Below are 22,307 nucleotides of genomic sequence, written 5' to 3'. Positions count from 1 at the left end.
CACAACATCAAGTATGGTAGGATGCCATGGTTGAGGAGCATAACTTAATTATGCAGAACGATGTGTGGGAGGTAGTGCCTTGAGCAACACATAAAAAAATTGTTGGATCACGTTGGATCTATAACATAAAGCATGGTGCAGATGGTAGCATCGAGAAATACAAGGCAATATTTGTAGCCAAAGAGTTCTCTCAGAAGAGGGAATAGACTATGAGGATACATTTGCTCCAGTGGCCAAGTATACTTTTATATGGGTTGTGATTTCATTTGTAGCATAGATTAGATGGCAAATCCATTAGATAGATTCCAAGACAACATTCCTTAATGGTGAGTTAAAGGAGGAGGTATACATAGAGCAACTAGAAGGATTTGTAGCACACAACAAAGAGACCCACATGTGCATATTGAAGAGAGCATTGTATAGACTCAAGCAAGCTCCCAGAGCATGGTATGAGCGCATTGACACATACTTGCAAGAAATGGGCTTGGTGAAGAATGAAGTGGATGTTAACCTCTACTACTTGGTGGTTGGTGGTGGGATTCTTATTATTGTTCTTTATGTGGGTGACTTGTTTCTTACAGGTTCACTAGGGCTCATAGAAGACTGCAAGAGGGACCTTGCAAAAGAGTTTGAGATGAAGGACTTAGGACTTATTCACTACTTTCTAGGCATGGAGGTGTGGTAGACAATGGAGAGATTTTCCTTGGTCAAGGGAAATATTGCATTGAAATCTTGAAGAGATTTGGCATGGAGGATTGCAAAGCCATGTCTACACCCATGATCATGAATTGGAGAAAGGTAGATACATCTAGGGAGAAGGATGTAGATCCCACCTTATATAGACAATTGATTAGTTCCCTTATGTATTTGGTCAAAAATAGGCTAGATGTAGCATTTGCAGTAAACTCTCTTATCAATTCATGGTTGAACTAAAGAGAATGCATTGGACAACGACCAATCATGTATTATGTTACTTGTGTGGTACAACTGAGTATAGGATCAAATATGTTTGAGGTGAAGGTATCAGGTTGATGGGCCATACTAACATAAATTGAACAAGAAGTATAACAAACAAAAGGAGCACTTTAGGGTGTTGTTTGAGTTTGGGATCAGGATTTGTATCTTGGTTCAGCAGGAAGCAAATTTTTTTGGCTCTGATTTCATTTGAAGCAGAATACACAGCAACTAGCATGGCAAAATGTGAAGCTATATGGCTTTGGAAGTTTTTTGTAGCCTTGTTTTGTCAGAAGGTTGAGACTATTGTGATACACTGCGACAATTAGAGTTGCATTAAGTTGTCTAAGAATCCAGTGTTTCATGATAGGTCTAAAATATAGACATTAGATATTTTGTACAATAGGGGGTTGTTTAGCTACAGTACATACCTATAGAGGAGCAGGTAGAACACATACTAACTAAGGCGTCAAGGAAGGTGAAATTCATCTTCGTCAAAGATAAGTTGGGTGTCATGCAGAACAACTTCCTCGCTAAGAGGGAGTGCTAGTTTTAGGTAGCTTGGATAGTTGTTTATCCATATGTGATCAATTAACAAATATTTGTTAATCAATTGACTCCTTCTAGAAGCAACTAGTAACCTATTGGTTAGGTCATTATCAAGAAGTGACTAGAAACTTCTTGGTTAGGTTGTTATCAAGAAGCAACTAGAAACTTCTTGGTTAGGTTGTCTTCAAATAGTATAAAAAGGGGGGGGGGTGGTCAAGGGAGGCATTTGGAGAACACAACAGAGGAACACAAGTTGTAGAAGCATTTGCAATGATAACAAATGGTCTTGCAATGTTAGCAAGAACACAGTGATAGTGTTGGGGATGGCAGTGGGGAATATCAGTAAGAGAAATTAGGAGGTTGTTTGAATTCTGCCAGTGAGAGGCAAGGAATTTTGTATCTCTTGATTTGCTAAAGTTACTATATTTTCCATCTGCAGAATTGGTTTTCCCTTAGGGGTTTTTCCAGGGACAATTTGTCCAAAAATATTATGTTCATTGTGTTTTGAATTTCTTTCCGTATTTTATTGGTGAAGTTGCAGTTGTGTTATTTTTTGATATTAGCTGTGAATTTTTTTTCCAGCAGTTTAATAATCATTTACAATAAGAGATTAATAATCAGTGACTACGATAGTGTTAATTTTCACAAAATACAATTAAGCAATTAAGCTCTAGTAACATTTAAATTAGAAATTATATTTTATGATAAATATTTTTTATATTAAAGAATATGTTATTTTAAAATATTTAAATAAGAAATAATTTTAAAACATAGACTTATAAATTTTTAAATATTTCTATGTACAATTAGAATTTTATAAAAACTATTAAAATACTAATTAAACCATGTTAAATATTATCATTACTCTACTTAATTAAATAATTTTAAATATTACTGTTACTCTAGTTTAAATCTTTTTAATAATTAAATTTAATGTGGCACTTGTTTACTTATACTTGCCTACTATTACATTCACTTCTATCAAGTTAGTTAATTTGCACGAATGAAAAGATTTTATTTTTTCCTTACAATAATTAATTATAGTTTTTCTAAAATCTCTATTTAGTTTTTTAAATTTCTTTCAAAAAAAATATAATGATGATTGACTTATACCAATTTATGTTATAAAAGAATTTTTTGGAAGACGTTATTTTGCCTACACTTAACAATAATTTAATTTCTCATAATATTTAATCAACATAAACTATTTGTAATCTTATTAGTTTAAAACTTTGAGTTCATGAAAAAAATAGTAATATTTCATCTATTAAAAATTTAAAGCAATTAATATTAGTTTTTATTATTTTGAAATAATTATAATTATAATTATATATAGTCAAAAAATTATGTATATTTCATATTATGTACTATATTTTGAATCTAAATTTTCAATAGAATATTAAATTTATATTGAAAATAATTCGTTTAATCAATTTTTAAAATTTGATATTAATAAATGACTACATAATTTTTTAATTTAATTATAACATTTATAATTATTATTTTGAAGTAAAAGAGTTGGGAAAACTTCTTTTGTTTTTGAAATTTTCTATAAATGATAATTTTGATTAGAAATAGAATGTGTAAAACTATACAATATGATTATCTTATTAGTTAACTTACTAAAGCATACTAAAATAAATTTTGACAATAAAATTGATGATATAATGGACTCCAAAAAAGATATGTCCTTACATAATGTCTCATACTATAGATGAATAGTATATCTATTCATTCTATAGCTTGTTATAAATTTTTGTTATCTTCTCTTTTCAATCCTTAAAGTTTTAAAATAATATTTCATAATTACAAATTCATACAATATTCATATAGGTATATTTGCATTACAATTTATTATAATGACAAGTACAAGCCACTATGTGGTACTTGTTAAAATTTGTACATACTAAAAGTTGATTATTGTTCAATTATACTTTTCGTTAATTATTCATTTATGTCAATTGTTTGATTTTTATCAATTGTCAATATGTCCCTTTCTTTCATTGATTAGATAATTTTGTTCATTTAATTAATTATTAATTATGTCTTGTGATTTAATCATATCCTATCAATTTGTCCTTGATCACTCTTTTTTGTCGGTCCAATTAAATAATTTTATCATTTATTTAATCATTTCATCCATTTGATGTTGATCTATCCTAGGGCAAATAATTGTTTAACTAGTTTTCTCCCTATCCTAATATCTCTTGTACGAAATAAATATTGTATTTATTTATCCATTTTCTATATAATTAAATAAACAAGAGCTCTGAGAGAACTTAAGTCGTTGCCTTAGAGAAGAGTTGGAAGGTATGGAAAGAGGATAGCAGTTGTCATTGTACAAACTTATTTAGAAGTAAAAATAATTGGGAAATAATATAAAATGATCAATGTATGTGATTTATTTGATAATTTTGTATATGTGATAATTGCTATTGTTGGAAATATTCAAGATAAGGTAGGTTACTGAGAGGGGAGGGGTGAATCAGTAACTTATAAAACTTTTATCCTATTCAACATTTTAACCATTCACCATTCATCTAAACTACTGCATAATTGAAGAAACAAACATTCATTACACATGTATACAGAAATTTGGTGACCCAGAAACCTTCCAAAATAGAAAGTAAAACTGAGGTGGGGATGATACCCACAAAACTTCAATATTGCAGTATAAAGTTGGCCTATTAAGGCTTACAATGATCACTTCTAGTGATCTGCCCTATTAGGAGCAAGTAGGACTGCTAGATCCACCCTGTTAGAGGATTTACAAACATACAGTGAAGTATGCACTCTGTTAGGAGATTTACAAAAAGACTGTTAGGTCCACCTGGTTATAAAGGATTTATGAACTAATTCACCTATTAGGATGAAGCAGTGGATCTGTCTACAACTGTTTGCTAATAAGATCCTTGTTGCATTGATCACCTAATGTGATAGGTATAACTTTTCTACTCCTATGTTGACCTTGTTGTATTCCCTTTTATTTTGCTATTGATTTGCTTTCACTTTTCTCAAAATGCCTTCTTCATATGCGAATATTACTCTTATTTCTACACATCATACCATTCTACAAATGATATCATACATTTCATATATACCATTCCAATATTTACAATTACAAGGTCGGCTAAAACATAAGTGAACAAAACATTACTGAGTCGGCCAGATAGTAGAAAACTCGGGTTCCTCAAGCTAACTTGGTGACCTTCTGATACTCGGCATCTACTATATTACTCGGCATCGTCATGCACTCGGTAGAAGTAGAGGCATAGTTCATACTAGCCACACAATACTGCTTGGGACTCGGTAACCATTGGTGACTTAGTAGATATAGTGTCACTCGGTAAAAGGTAACTTCTTGCTTGTGCTTGATGAACACTGAGTCCTTCATTTACCTTCCTATGTTTGGTGAACACTAAGTTCTTCATTTACCTTTCTTTGCTCAGTGATTACTGAGTTCTTCATTTACCTTGCTTTTCTCAGTGAACACTGAGTTCTTCATTTACCTTGGTTTGCTTGGTGAACACTAAGTTCTTTATTTACCTTGCTTTTCTTGGTGAACATTGAGTTCTTCATTTACCTTGGTTTGCTCGGTGAGCACTAAGTTCTTCATTTACCTTGGTTTTCTCGGTGAACACTAAGTTCTTTATTTACCTTGCTTTTCTCAGTGAACACTGAGTTGTTCATTTACCTTGCTTTTCTCGGTGAACACTGCTGATCTGCCAATTCACTTAGTAACCTTTGGAATGCTCGGTGAGAACTGTTTACTTGCTAAACTTATAAGGTAACTACTGAATGCTTGGTATATACTGTAGACTAAGTGATGAGCTCAATAAGCATTCAGAACCGAATAAGTGTTTGCACTAATGACAAATATATCATAATTCCAACAATCTCCCCCTTTGGCATTAGTGACAAAAACACTTATGAGCCAAAGCTTATGTGCAAAATTTGACATCCTAATTTACATATATCTCCCCCATACAATATGCACATAGTATTTGCAAATATCTTTATCTTTACACATGGCTTCCTTATTTACATATGTCTCTATCTCTTCTTTTGGTACTTTATCTCCCCCTTTTTGACAATAATGCCAAAGTAAACAATATGTATTTACATAGAAACACCAAAATGAGAGATAAACTCATAATGTACCTTGAGAATAAGAGCCAAAGTCTTATCCCAATTTTCTTGCAAAATTCTGCAGGTGGAGAGTGTTATCTGAACTTTAGCTAAAAGTTCAATCACATGATCTGCAACTGAGAAATTGTTGTCATGTACCAATGTTTTGGAGTAGGCAATGTGTTTCTGCATTGTTTCCATGATAGGAAGAATCATATTCTGAATGTCAATCAATGTAGATCTGATCCTTGCTTCCTCTCTCAACAATTCTGCTTGCTTTTCTAACAAAAATCTAATTTTGAGATGATGGGATGAACTTGAATTGGGGTCAAGTTACAGCATTTGGGCACTGACCTTCATATCCTCATCAATTTTATTCAATTTTTCTTTGATTTCCTTGGTGTACTCAGTAACATCACAAATTTTGGCAAAAAGTGAAGTTACATTATTAAAAGAATTTTCAAATTTGACTAAAATTGTGGACAATTCTACCTGTTTTATTGCAATGTGCTGAGCAATGTGCTCAAGCACCTTATTATCAAATTTTATTTCAGCCTTTTCAATCATTTTTTCTTGGCCAGAGGTGTCCTCAATGAATTTATTTACAGTCTCTTCTAATTGAATCAAAATGTGTTGAGTAGAATCTACTTCAACACCTATAGCTTCTGTAATTATATTCCTGGCATTCTCAATTATTTTGTACTCCTTATCCCTTTCAGACCTTAACTGCTTCTGTGTAGCCTTCATCTCTATTAGTTGACTAGCATATCTCATTTCTTCAATGGTAGCATTTTCGTAGTCAATTTTTGGAATCACTATCTCTGTGTCTAAGTCAATATCCTTGGGAATTTCTTTTCCAATGAGCAAAAGTCTTAATGGTTGCTTTTGTTTGGCTTCTATAATGACTTGTTTGACCTTGGGAACAGACACAATAGTGGAGATGGAAGGACTAGCAGTGAAAACTGGGATGCTTGAGGATTGAGTGCCAATAGGAGTATTTATCGGATCAAAAATTGGAACATTTCCCAAAAATGATGGTACACTTGGTAATGCAGTATCTGATCTAACTGGATTTGAAGTAGATGTAGATAATGCAGGCAAAATTGTAGAACAAGCTGGAATATTTATAATGGGAGGACTAACTGGTGCTAATGTAGCTGACAAAATTGTGGAACTTACTGTTATACTGACTGAAGATGATGGAGTTGAGGAAGCTAGCTTGGTAGCTGAAGGAAAGGGCTGCAGCTCGGTAGATGAAGTGGTAGACACTTCCATTGATGATACCTGGAGCTGTGATGAGGCAGGTGCAGATGATAAATATGATGTGGATGTTATCAAACCTGCTGAATCTGACTCCACCCTTGATGATGTGACAGTTTTAGGTGGAGAGTCAGGAAGGGATACAATGACTGTTGCTGCAATTTTTACTGGATCATCTTCCTCCTTATATTCCTCTTCAGCTCCTTCCTCCTTGTCTTCTCCCATTAATGCATGTAGCTCACCTGGTGAAATTGTGATAGATGGAGTGCCATCAATGTCCTCACTGTCACTACTGTCATCATCCTTGATTTCTATTGGGTCTTCACTGGGCTTATGCAGATGATAGATGTTTTTTCACATGTTTGTAGCATCATTTACAACATGCTCAATGTCTTTGATCAAAAGTAAACATGTGTGAAATCTGATCATCATTTTGCCTTCATGGTTTTTCATTGCAGTTTTTACTTCTGCTCCAATGAGACTTGGTTGAAGATTCTTTAGATTTTTCTCATATGTGTCTTTTACTGTTTGGGTTGCTGACTCCCATCTTGGTTGCAATCTCTCCAGTAGTTCCTTTGAGATTTGGGAGGCAAGCTAGTCCGGGGAGTATTTCCATTTGCCCATCTTGCTTAGTACCAATTTCTCTATTTGCATTTTCTCAGCATCTGTTCTAGTTTCAAATTTCAATGCTTTGAAATTTGTGATGCCAACACCTTCTTCCAATTGTTTGAGCCTTTCCTCAAATGTAGGTGCAGGCCTGACCAATATAGGTTCCTGCTTACCTTTTCTAGTCCTTCTGGTAAATACTGCAGTAGGCTTCCTTTTAGGTTTGGTAATTATTACCCTACCTTTCTTCTTCGGAGGTTCTTCTTCAGTTTCTTGTTCTTCTTTTTCTTCTTCTCCTCCTTCTTCTTCATCATCTCCTTCGTCCTCACCTTTTCCTTCTGTTAGCATAAGAGGGCTAGATGCAGTTTTCAATTTTGCTATCTTCCTCTTACCTTTTCTTATGGCTTGTGGTAGCTTGATTTCAAGCTCAATTCTGGCCTTTGCTTCATCATAGGTTCCAAGAATTTGTTGCCTTGGGTCTACTAGCTCATTTACCAGTGCTTCTATGATGTCTCTAGCTTCATCAATATTTACCTCACAGAGAAGAGGTTTTACCCATGCAACTCGGGGTCTGACTGCCTGGATGTGCAACTTATCACAGTCAACCATGAAGCATACATCATCTTTGTAATCTTCAACTAACTTTGGTGGAATCCAGAACCTATTATTCATTCTCTCCTTGAAATCTTCAAAATAGTTGTCCATGATGCTATCAAAATTTTCACCCATCTCTACTATAAAATCATTTATTTGATACAAAATTGGAATGTCTTTTCTCCATACTATAGTTCCTTTAGATGGAAAGAATTTTTGAATGTAGAAAAATAAACAAATCAATAGAGAACTGAATTTGCAAGAGTTATTCTTGGAAGTCCTTATACTATCCATATTTTTATTCAATTGTTTCAGCAATACCTCGGATAGATCAAGTTCAAGGTTTTTCTTTACAACCTTGAGGGCTAAATCCACAGCTTCACAAGGTACACTATTCAATCTACTGGAATTGTATAATTTGTATGCAATTACATGAATGCTGAATCTTAGTTCAATATCAGATACAGTGTTTACGTTTAAACCTCTACCGTCCCATTTGGCTAGGGTTTTCCTTTGTAACTCCTCCCGACTTAGGGTTTTGGTGGTTTTGGATTTGCTGAGCATAGGGAGACCTGTGATTTTGTGAATCATTTTCTTAGTGATTAGCACTAGCTGCTCTAACCATAATTGTCCATTATGTACCCGACTCAAGATATACCTAATCCATTTGGTTTGGAAGTTTCTAGGCATATGCGAGATATGAGTCAATCCTTTGGTTTCAAGATGTTTGAATTCAAGTTTCAAAGAGCCATCTACACTCATTTCACCTAGGGCATTGTCCATTTCTAGGTTTTTGATTTCTTGAATAGAACATTTGAAATGAGTATAAATATCATTGATAAGAAGTACCTTAGGGGGTATTTGTGATTGAGCTCCAGTTGGGTCGAGTGATTCTACAACGGGCAGAACAATCTTGAAATTGGGCGCTTTCCATTCTGTACCCTTTACTAACATTTTTAACCTCTTTTCACCTTGCTACTGCTGGTGCTTGCAGATGCCATAGCTGCTCGATAAATATAAGAAAATCTTGAACAAACTTTTCTCTTGAAATTCGCTTGGAATCGCTTGAGATTTGCTCTGGATTCACTGGAAATCTTTTAGCTCTGAGTATTCTTAAGTCGCGATGAAAAATGAAATTGAATTCTTCCCTTTTGATGAAAATGTTGTCATTAATGCTTGGTACGAAGGTAGATGAGATGAGATAGTGCTTGCCATTCTATCATCGCTCTACTCGGTAAAGCTTTGCAACTTGGTGATCAAACAAAATCTTTGATACTCCCGACCTAGCTCGGTAAAGTCTTTAACCAACCTTGCTCGATAAATGCAACATGATGAATGATAAATTTCCTTTGGTTCTTAAACCTGAGATACTGATTTGATCATTTGCACTCTTTCACTCTAGAACTACTTGAGATATGGCTTAATGATGCAGTTCTTGATTCTTCTTACATCTAATTAGAAATGGTGGAGTCACCCATTTCTTGAGTGACATAACCATCATTTGAACTATCTTGCTTGGTAGATTTAGGAATCCATTGTTGTCTCATCTACTTCTGAATGTTATCAGCTTTAACCTTTTTTTCATATTCAATTCTTTGTGTATTCATGCAATTCTTGGCTATATGACCAAGTTCTATACATGTATAACATCTTATTGTTGTGTCTCTTTTCCTCAAGTGATGCCTTGAGCAGTCTTTGCCAACATGTCCATATTCTCCACAATAATGACATCTGCACCAAGTATTGTAGTCCCATCCTTGGGTGAACCCACAATAGTGGGTTACACTTTTTTGCCTAAACTGACATTGAACTCTGAATTTTTAAGAAAATGTTCACTTTCAAATGCAAATTCCTGTTTAACGGTTGGGAATTTGAAGATGAAGTAAACTAGAGTCTTTTAGGATTTTGTGTCTAGATTCTAAATCTATTTTTTAAATTTTTTTAAAAATTTATTTTATTGAATTATTTTTTCTCCTACGAAAATTGGTATGATATGAAAAACCTGATTTTTAAAGAGTGACACTATTTTTGACACATAACTTTTTTTCTATAATAGATATCAATGTGATTCTTTCAAATTTAGTTTTTTAACATCCATACCTAAACCGTAGAGTTGGTCTTATATCTTTATCGTTAGTATTTCATATTTTATTGTAGTTTAAAGTTGGCATAAAACTAATTTAGACATACGTGGCTTTTGACACATGTAACTTATTATATATTTACCCAATTTTTAAAAAGTAAAATTTGATTGAAAGGTGACTCAAATACGGAGACCGTACTTATTTTTCAAAAAATTTATTTTTATATTTACTATTTTTCCATGAGCGTTGAATATCTTAGTTTATTTTTTATAATAAACCTATATTTAATTCATGTTAAAAAATATATACCTAAAAATTTTGAAAAGCACCAAATTCATAGTCATTAGAAAGCTAGTTCAGAGTACTTCAATCATGTACAATTTTAGGTCTTTAGTGCTCCATTTGGACCTGGTAATTCAGCTCCGAAGAAAGGAAATCATTGAAAAAACTTCAAACTATTCATGGGGGCTTCTAACTAGCTAGTTTCGATAGAAACTTAGTTTCTATCGAAACTATTTTACAAACTTTCGATAGAAACAAAATTTCTTAGTTTCTATCGAAACTATTGGTGGTTTAACCATGCAGTTAGCAAATCACTTACATAGTTTCGATCGAAACTATCCACCTAGTTTCGATCGAAACTAGGAAAGTGGGATAACTCGCTCATGTTGTTGATTCAATTGGTTGATGTCTGTTTGAGATTTCATCATTCTTTCAGTGACTTTCCTTTCAGTGATTAAGTCATTTTCCAAGTTTTCATTGATTTGTCTCTCAAATCTTAGATCACTTTGTAAGCTTGCATTGATTTTTCTTTCAATGATTAAATCATTTCTTAAACTTTCATTCTCAGATCTTAGATTCATAACTTCTTCATTTGTGTTAGATAGTTGACCTACAAGATTTTCATGCTAAAGGAATTGATTATTTCTTACCTCCAGGTCTTCATTTGCCTTGTTTCTCTGTTCCAATTCACATAGCCTGATGGATTGGATTTCTTGTTCTCTTTTAAGCTTCCTTACTTCTTCTTGCAGAGAACCATTTTTAGCTAGGAGTTCCTTGATTGCTTCATTAGCTTCATTTGAATTGCTTGATGGTAAAAGGTCTTCAATCTTTTCTTCAACATACTGATGATCATTCATTTGTCTTGCAAGTTCCTTCCTTCTTTTTAGAGATTGAGAAAGATGCTCCTTTGCTTCTTTGAGTTGAGCCATGGCCATTTCCAGATCTAGCTTTTCATTTTCAATAGATTTGTCAAGTCTGAATATCTCCATTGTTCTTGATCTTTGCTCAAGCTGTCAAACTTTATCCTGAGAACCACAAAGCTCTGATACCAATTGTTGGAAATACTCAAGATAAGGTAGGTTACTGAGAGGGGAGGGGTGAATTAGTAACTTATAAAACTTTTATCCTATTCAGCATTTTAACCATTCACCATTCATTCATCTAAACTACTGCATAACTGAAGAAACAAACATTCATTGCACATGTACACGGAGATTTGGTGATCCAAAAACCTTCCAAAATAGAAAGTAAAACTGGGGTGGGGATGATACCCACAAAACTTCAATACTACAATATAAAGTTGGCCTGTTAAGGCTTACAATGATCACTTCTGGTGATCTTCCCTGTTAGGAGCAAGTAGGACTGCTAGATCCACCCTGTTAGAGGATTTACAAACATACAGTGAAGTATGCACTCTGTTAGGAGATTTACAAAAAGACTGTTAGGTCCACCCAGTTAAAGGATTTATGAACTGATTCACCTGTTAGGATGAAGCAGTGGATCTATCTACAACTATTTGCTAATAAGATCCTTGTTGCATTGATCACCTGATGTGATAGGTATAACTTTTTTGCTCCTATGTTGACCTTGTTGTATTCCCTTTTATTCTGCTGCTGATTTTCTTTCACTTTTCTCAAAATGCCTTCTTCATATGTAAATATTACTCTTATTTCTACACATCATACCATTCTACAAATGATATCATACATTTCATATATACCATTCCAATATTTACAATTACAAGGTTGGCTAAAACATAAGTGAACAAAACATTACTGAGTTCACCAGATAGTAGAAAACTCGTGTTCCTCAAGCTGACTTGGTGACCTTCTTGTTGGGCCCATTTACCGTTGCACCAAAAGCCATGACTGTTAGTGAACATGGAACACCACATAATTAACCACCTGTGGGCAGGGGAGCGCATCGCATCACCCAACAATCTCCCACTCGACGCGCATACCAGGTGCTTACGCGGGTCGGGAAGGCACCGGGGAGATTTGAACCCATGACCAGGCCAAAACCAGGCTCTGATACCAATTTTTGGGCCCATTTACCATTGCACCAAAAGCCATGACTGTTAGTGAACATGGAACACCACATAATTAACCACCTGTGGGCAGGGGAGCGCGTCGCATCACCCAACACTTCTGATACTCGGCATCTACTATATTACTCAACATCATCATGCACTTGGTATAAGTAGAGGCACGGTTCATACTAGCCACACAATACTACTTGGGACTCAGTAACCATTGGTGACTCAGTAGATATAGTGTCACTCGGTAAAAGCTAACTTCTTGCTTGTGCTCGGTGAACACTGAGTCCTTCATTTACCTTCCTGTGTTTGGTGAACACTGAGTTCTTCATTTACCTTTCTTTGCTCGGTGATTATTGAGTTCTTCGTTTACTTTGGTTTGCTCGGTGAACACTGATTTCTTCATTTACCTTGATTTGCTCGGTGAACACTAAGTTCTTTATTTACCTTGCTTTGCTCGGTGAACACTGAGTTCTTCATTTACCTTGGTTTTGTCGGTGAACACTAAGTTCTTCATTTACCTTGGTTTTCTCGGTGAACACTAAGTTCTTTATTTACCTTGCTTTGCTCAGTGAACACTGAGTTCTTCATTTACCTTGCTTTGCTTGGTGAACACTACTGAACTGCCAATTCACTCGGTAACCTCTGGAATGCTCGGTGAGAACTGTTTACCTACTAAACTTATAAGGTAACTACTGAATGCTTGGTATATACTGTAGACTAAGTGATGAGCTCAGTAAGCATTCAGAACTGAATAAGTGTTTGCACTAATGACAAATATATCATAATTCCAACAGCTATACAAAATTAATAAAATTTAATTGTATTTTTGTCATGAAACTAAATGAATACTAAATGAAAGATATTAAAATTTAAAAAATCAAAACAAAAAATATAATGGAAAAGAGTGAAGGTAATTAGTAATAAAAACAAAAAGAGTAAATATATCAGATTTAAGAATATAAGTCATGATCAAATTTAATAAAAAAAAAATTCAAATTGATTTCTATTACAAAATTATTTCAAACTATATCTTTGCATAAATTCAACTAAAATAGAACAAAATCCTTTAAGAAATTTATATACAATTTTCTTTCATTTAAATTATTTATACATATTTTTCTATTAAAAATTTGATAAACAATACATAAATTTTTCATTCTAATTATAATTCAAATTCTCCCAATTTAGAAAAGGGAAATAATTTTTAAACTCTATACTTCAGTTCTAATTAGATTACTCTAGTCCTATACTGATCCCATATTTAGCGTAAATCCTACATTGTCGTTTCAATGTTTTGGCTTTTCGATTTGCAATAAAAGGCCATGGGCTCATTTAAAAAATAATAATTCAACACCATTGTTACATCAGATTTCAGTATGCTGCAAGAATAATCGTCCTTATTAAAAGTGGCCTTGACTAAAAAAAATTGTTCATGCACAAAATAGCAAATTTCGACAAAAATTTCTAGCATCAAATTTTTTTGTGATGGTAAAATCTCAAATTTCCACAGCAAATACCTGGCATCCACATTGAAAGACAACAGAGTTCCGCTCACTTTTGTATTCCTGTCAGTTTTATGCACTGCATTTAATTCATGTCTATTCTTTTTCAATTTCATTTATTAAAATGCTAAAATCCAAGCAAAATCATCATTGACCAATCAAAATTTTGAAATTTCCACAGAAAAATTAATTTTAAAATAAACATACATGAAATTTTATGATTTTTGATTTTTCGAACTCCAAAAATTAATTCAACACGAAAACTAGGAACATTAGTTCCTAAGCAGGGACTAATAATCATAAGAAGTGATCCATAATACAATTTCTAGCTACAGATAAATGCCTTCTTTTGTACTATCTGCAATTGTTATCTCTTCACAAGTTGTAGTTGAGACTGAAGAAGAATACAATTAAAACCAATGTTGATACCATTGTTGTAATTATGAGCCACCCCAAGAAATTCTTCACCCCTAAACTCTTGGGAATCTATGTTATCACTATTATTTGGATAGCCCCAAGAGGAAATCTGCAACCAAGGGATCACTCAAAACTAAGCTATGAAATACAAGTCATTGTGTAAATCTATAAAAAATTAAGAACAATTTGCGTAGCCATGCTGCTCAGAATTCATTAAAATAGCTAAAACTTCTTCTTTGTTTGGACTCTTTGAAAGTGCCTTTGCACATTCCTTTGTTCTTGTATATGCTTTCAGATTTTGTATCTCTATGCTCAAATATTTGAATTTGTTTCTTGTGAAACTGGAGGAATAGCTAGAGGAACAAACCAAACAAAAATAAGAATTCAAGCTGACCTACTCTCAATTTTCATGTCTACAAAGATGGATATATTTAAATTAAATCAAGATTTTTTACTCAGTTAAATCAAGATTTTCTACCATACCCATTTAGGAAAAAAAAGAGTCCACATAATTTATTCACAAATGAATGTTCACACTAATACTGATTATTTCCAGAGAATAAAAATCCAGCTCCTACCATTCAGTGTAAAAACTTGTCTGGTTATTGATTCTAGCAAACAATGATTGAATGTAGCCATATTATGATTTAACTATACAAGTATATTAGTTTCATAGAGCACAAAGGACTAGTGAAAATCCACATTAAAACTCTATAGAACAAAAGAATCCAAAAAATTATAAAATAAATAAATAAGTTAAGACAACATATAATCACATTGTTTCTATAGCAAGACACAGGCGAGAAAAAAACTAGTTTGTGTCAAGTTTGTGTAGCACAATGAAGCTGCATATTGATAACAAACTATCAAATGAAATAAATGACAATGAAAAGCTAGTCCCCTGTGGATTCAATGGTCAGCACTGCTAGTACCGTGACATCATGCTCAACAAGGCACCTGAACAAGTTCTAGCAGAGATGAAGCACACAAATAGAAGAAACATAGAAGAAATATTTGTTTTCTATTTCATTTTATTTCAACTTATACAGAGATTTCAATTTTCTAAGAGAAGCATTATTAGGTTTCCACATAGTTGCCACTATTTAATAGAATAATTAAAAGTAGGTTCTTCAATTTTACACGAATCAATATCCCAACTTCTTCATTTTACTTCCACGCCAACACATGCAAATGAATTCTTTCAAACAAGTTACTTCCTCTGCAATCATTATATAGAACGCAATCATAAATGGACAGGTGGATAAAATGGAGATCCCATGTTATGCATGATGGACATGTTGCTTTGTTGATAAATGTCAGTTGCACTTTTAATAATTTTTGTGAAATTTCTATGAAAAAATAAAAGACTACTTGAGAAAAAAAATAGCTTCAATCAATAGGTAAAATGCAATTTCAATTTAATATCTATATAAAATTACAACATTTCTAAACAACTATAGATTTAAGCAAAAAAAATCATGAGCCCATTTTCTAAGAATTCAACTAATACTAGACAAGATAGTGAAAACTATAGTCTCCTACCTTAAAGGGAGGAACTAATTATTGATGGATTAATAAATCTATTAATTCACTCTACTTCTAACTTCAGATCATCTAATTTCCTTTAATTTCACTTTCACTTCTCATTCCTCTCTATCCACTCTCCTCAATAGTTAACTCCTACTAACTTTAATTTCCCCTTCCACTTGCAAATGGAACTTTCTCACTTTCTTTCAATCAACTCACTCTCTCAAGGGATAATAGTTGTTGATTGTCAATCAAGCTCATTCTTAGAATTGTTATGAAAATCTATAAATTACAATCAACTCCCTTATATTCGAAAACAATTAGTCTTTAATTTTTGTTATGTTATTATCATATCAAATTTTCTTGTGATTCTTGTTGAGTTTACACAACTTCATTTTGAGAGCAACATCAAATCACAGAATAGAAGAAATAATAAAATTATGTCAAATGGATGCTTAGGATTTGGTTGGTTTATTTATTGTATGCATTCTATTTTGAAAATTTTATTGGTTAGGTTAGGTTAATAACACATATCATGACTTTCATGGTTGGATTTTTATTTTGTTTTTTTCACTCCAATTTCTTGATCTACATTTTTTGTGAACCCATCGTGAAACTCTCTAAATGATGAATTTGTGAGCTTTTGTATTTGTAAGAATGTAAGAAGCCATTGATATGTTTCCTAAGCAATTGAACTAGGATAATGTGTAATTTTTCACTATAATTGTGCAATTGAAGTCCAATGTTCAAGAATTACAACTTATTACTATGCAGTCGATTCTATTTTCTATGCAATTGTTTTATTTTATATGAATTTTCCCTTTGTTGGTCCATCTTCGTATGTATGTTTTCTAATATAATTTGTTTTTGATTAATTAAAATAGGTTTTTTATAGGGGTTCCTGAAACCCACCAGTTATCAACATAATAAAGAACTAACAGTTTAGGTCTAGCTACCAAGCAATAGATAAAACAATAGGCCTGACCCAACCAACAAACAAAAACAAAAACCAAAAGGCCAAAAGCTAGGGAACAAGCAAAAACCAGGAGAAGTGATCAGGGGACAAGATCTTTAGCTAGCTCTTGTTTCTTTAACTCCATCTCTTCCTTCACCGCATCCTTGTTGGCCTTCAAGTGAGTATCATCTGGAGAAGCCTCCTCTTCCCTCTTTCTCTTTTCCACTCTCCTTTTTGTGTTTAGGCTCTCCCCCTGCAACGACACCTCCTCCTTGATCACCCCAGTTCTCTCTATGTCCTTATCTTCCTTCCCCTTTTTATTTTCCTCCATCATCCCGTGCAACTAAATGATGTTATCATTTAGACCTTTAATTATGTTAAGGCTCTGATTAGCCAAGCTATGTCTTCTAATCTAATTTGTTAAATCCTGCAAGAATTTTGGTTTTCTACTTTGTGTGCAACGTAGAGATTTCTATTTTGACATGTAATGAATCACATTTTACTTTTACTAAATTATTCAAATTAGTTGATTAAAGTGTTTTTAATGAGCTAAAATTTCATCTAGTCTAATTAAGAGGGTGGATAAATCTTACAAATAAATCCTACAACCTTATTACTATGTAGTTGATTCTATTTTCTATGCAATTATTTTATTTTATATGCATTTTTCCTATGTTGGTTCATCTTTGCATGTGTGTTTTCTAATCTAATTTGTTAAATCATGCAAGAATTTTGGTTTTCTACTTTGTGTGCAGCATAGAGATTTCTATTTTGACATGTAATGAATCCCATTTTATTATTAATAAATTATTCAAATTAGTTTATTAAAGTATTTTTAATGAACTAAAATTGCATATAGTCTAATTAAGAGGGTGTATAAATCCTACAAACTGGACTTAGTCATAAATAGGGTTTAAATCAAAACACATAAATAAAATTTTAGTTATTGATAGTTGCAAAGTTGTTTTAATAATGAAAGCAATTAGTTTGACTTGTTGCACAATTGTCCCCTTTGTTGTTTTAATAATGAATGCAACTAGTTCTATTATGTTAGTGTAAGAGCTCCAACAACCAGTATTGACTTTCCAACCTAGATTGTGCTTCTTATGTAAGAATTTCCAAATGTCATGACTAGTAAATTCAAACATGGGATGAGGTTTGGCCCTAGTTCTTACTCTAACTTTTCATAGTCAAATAGCTATTCTCTTTGATGTGTCTTACATAGCATTTCTAAATAAATGAAAAACTCAATTAGCATTTAGAATAACTTGTCACAACAAACTGATCAAACACATTGAAGACTCAAATTTATTCATTAAAAAACCAAAAGAAAAGTGTTGGACACTTTGAAAGATTTTTTTTGTCAATGAAAAATAAATGTGTCACCTTAGAGCACACTTTGCAGTATTATTTGAATATCATTTTCTAAAGTCTTAAAATTTTCATTCCAAATAGATTTTTCATACTTAAGACTTGAATCTTTCATATGATGGAATTTTTATTCCATAGGGCAATTATTTGGCTTGTATTTATATCCCAAAATCAGATTTTTGAAAATACCCAAAAAATGAGTCTTAGATCACACCTAAGTTATTGATTTCGAGATCTAGACCTTGTCTAACATTTTCTTTATCACCAACAATAAGTTAAAAATCTAGCCCATCAATCTAGTGATGGATGTGACTTCTATCAATTACCATTATTTTATCCCTTTGATCCTTTAAGCTCTTAGTTTATTCTCAGTCTTTTAGTGCTATATCCATAGGTTTGTATTCCTAAGGCTTTCTAAATTTTCAGAATCACAAAACTATAGGTTAATTTTTATATCCTTGGATCTACATTTTTAAATCCTCAAAAAAGGGTTGCATTTGTCATCCTTAGTTGCATTTCATTTCATCCAAAAATTTGACATTTATAATTATATGTGTGTGTCTAAGTTCAATAGGTGACACAATGATCTATAAACTCCTTGTTATGAATCACTTATAATTTTAAGATTCACTAGGATACAGATTTAAAATGAAGATCAATACTGATGTTGCTTGTGAATTGAGAAAATAATACTTCTAAATGTGAAAAATAACCAAGTAGACAAAAACATGCATCAAAAAGAACAAGAGACAAAGGGTTTGATTTCATAGTTCACCAAACTCTGGCTACATCTTCAGATCTACAAACTCACAATATCAATGTCTTTATTATGATGCAAAAATCTTACATCACCATGGTCTTCCATGGAGTCACAATATTCTTTCTGCTTCCACACTGTGATGACAGGAACTTGCTAGCAACATGTTCGTGCCTAGCTCCTTCGCCACTTTTTACAATGCTAACCAATATAAATGTGTTGGTTAACAATTCTTCTTCCTTCGATTTTGGTTTATACCTTGATTCTTAATGTGCCCAATGTAGTGAAAGACAAAGTAGTTAGAAACACAATGGGTCAATGTAGGTGCTCTATCAAGGACCCCTGAATTGAAAGGTACAACTCCCTTGTGTGCAAAGATTTGCAATGAATATTGTTTTTAGTAGATCAACAATATCTAGGGCTATGCTCTTGACTAGAGAGAAGAAGAGGTATGACTAGATTTCTCAACACTTCAAGCAATCCAAGCGAATTTTAGATGATGATTCACAACCTCCATAACTATGAATGTATATGAGTAAATTTTAAGCTCTTCTAATACCTAAAATGTAGTCTATTCTATATGTTGAAGGTGAGATGCCAAAATGAAAGACTAGCTACTGATGCACACTGCATAAGGAGAGAAAGTGTGATTAACTAAACAATACCCAGATTACCCAAGTTACTAAGATTCCACAACAACCGTTTGCTTCCTACTCAACACCTAATATTATCCCAATTCCAAACTTCTCATACAACCATGAAAATGCACATGAAACTAGCTTGCATGGAATAGAGGAAATACAAAAATACTATGAGTGATGGTGATAAGTCATATAACCATTGGAAAGAAAGCAACAAAACCCAGTTTGTGTTAAATCCTACAGTTTCCGTTAATAGCACATTTCATTTCAAAGACCATGCAAGAACTAAAACTAAACTAACATGATTGACATAATCAAAATTTAGGCACAAAGTCTCACGTAGTATTCCTAACTACACAGGTTTTCCCACATAAAATTTTTGCCAATCTTATTTACTTCCCAAAAAGTTACATTTATAGGCCCTTTAGAACTGGCTAGTTATGAATTCATCAGTTACAATTTGATACATGAAAGAAAGAAAGCAAAAGTAGTCAAAAAACCTCAAAACCTTAATAGTCTGGCATCATTACATGGTTTTGGTAATGTTCCTGACTCTGGGTTTGATAGCATGATATTCCTTATTAACCTCTAGCATTCTCCATGGCTTTTGCAATTCACCGTCGTTCTAGAATGTGCTCAAAATGCTTCATTTTCCCTTACTGTTTCAACAAAAGCCTTCGTACCACCTTTTCCATTTCATATTTCTAGCCAATTTTCTAATTTTAAATCTAAGTCACCAATGTACCATCTCCAGTTACCAAATCAATGATCAAGATTGGTCTTTGTGCTTGGACTGGGCCTTTAACTTTATTATTCCTTCCCTAAGAAAATGGATAGCCATGATTAATCCAGATCAATGACCACGATTGAGTCCTCGCATTTTGATTGGAAATTGCATGTTAATAAGCAAGGTCCACACCCCCATGTGGTATTACTCTATTTTCTCTAGGAGCATTTATCTTTTCAACTATTTTGCGACTGTTATTGATTTCCTTAAAATCTACAACCACGATTACACAAGCTCTTTGCCTTTATAATATGAATCTACAGTTTTCGCTCACAAGTAAATTTTTTATCCTTTTAATTTTTGGCCCAAAATGGATTTGAGTGTGGACAAGTGTCATTATTCTATAGACCTTCTCCAAAACTTTTTGTTGTTCAACATTTAGGCTTGAAACATGACAAGGACCATTTGATCTTTGTTGATCAAATGGTGTGTAACACTTTTTAAGGATGTGAATTCCATAATCGGTGTTATGTCAAGTATGCCACATGTCCTCTTTCTAGAGAATATGTGAATACAAGATAGTTGTTGCCCAAAATTGGCCCAATATTTATTTGGAGTGGGACATGTGGAACGTTGTCATTATGTCTCTATAACTAAAAACCTTGCAAGTTTCTATAATGACATAACAATGATCATTGATCTTGAGGTCTATGTGTGGCTGAATTTGTTTTTGAGTGCCACTGTAGCTGCCAAGTACCATTGGACACACATCATAATGTCGCTATGTCTATTTGGCTAAAGGACTTGCAACTTTTCACAATGACATAGCGAGATTCATTGATCAAGGATCCATCTAATAGTGGTCGACTTGATGCCCTGTCTATGCTTAACTGTTAGGCATAATTTTGTGACTTCCTCTTTGACTATGTGGCAAGCGCTAACATTAACTTTTCTAAACAAAAATTGTCCTTCAATATTTAGGCCCAAAATGGACTAGGGTCATTTGATCTTAGCTTTGTTAGATGATTGGAATGAATTGATGATCTAGGCCTACAACTTACTAGGTGGAAGGAGATCTACGGCTCCCGCTACACTGTGAAGATTAAAGAGTTTACATCTGGCTAAAGGGATAAAGTAAGGATCATTAGATTCAATTTCTTATTAACTACTTCACTTGGCTCGCTATGGTTCTACTTCCATGTGGATCTTTATTACTAGAGATTTGACTTCTTCAATGCTTAGTCACACAAATCCTTACTTATATGATATTTGACTTTTTTTCTCCCCACCTACCTGATCACGATTTGATCTAGACCATTTCTCTGATCACATCAATGGCCCAAAATCACCAACATATATCTTTTCTTTTCATGATCTCTTTGTTCAAATGGTTGCTTCTTCATCACTCTGGCTCTGGATCTTCATGGAATCTTTTCCTCTGTTGTACATAGAATTTATTCTTCACTTAAAGAAGGTTTTGAGCATGGATAGATGTATCAATAGAGCTCATTTAGATTTCTTCTCATCGTAGGAAAAGCTTGACACTTGCCCACCCATCCTAGAATCACCTATCTGAATGATAGCGCTTGAATTGCTCCATTTCCTGCATGGGTAGGCTCACAGGGGTAGATGAGAAGAAAAGCCATCCTAATGGAAATATAGACTTGACTTGACATATTTTGCATTGGATTACCATTCACTTAGGAGCTCAAAATTGGGAAGACCTCAAGTACACCAATAGCTAGCTCTATCTTAGGGACTTCGGCATGAGAATGTCTAAGAAGGGACCTAGAATATCTAGTTTTGCATAGCCAAAATGATAAAATATAGGGATAACAACTAAATTAAACACACAATAGAAAGGAAGCTAAACTAGGAAAACAAGAAGCTAAATGAAAGCACTCAGCAAGAAGGA

At 33.3% G+C, this 22,307-nt stretch overlaps 1 long non-coding RNA gene across 1 annotated transcript in view; it reads right to left on the bottom strand.

Annotated features, from left to right (window-relative positions):
• Positions 1 to 14,286: 14,286 nt before the first annotated feature.
• Positions 14,287 to 22,307, bottom strand: part of LOC149555615 (uncharacterized) — an 86,771-nt gene continuing 78,750 nt past the window's right edge. The window contains exon 3 of the long non-coding RNA XR_016365330.1: positions 14,287 to 14,523. This is a non-coding gene — a long non-coding RNA (uncharacterized LOC149555615). The remainder of the gene's footprint in view (positions 14,524 to 22,307) is intronic.

Source organism: Cupressus sempervirens, chromosome 5 (assembly GCF_028749045.1).
Source record: "Cupressus sempervirens isolate cs-2001-9-10 chromosome 5, ASM2874904v1, whole genome shotgun sequence".
Classification (NCBI taxonomy): Eukaryota; Viridiplantae; Streptophyta; class Pinopsida; order Cupressales; family Cupressaceae; genus Cupressus; species Cupressus sempervirens.
The sequence above is the reverse complement of the archived record's forward strand: the minus strand, read 5'-3'. Positions and strand labels throughout refer to the sequence as shown.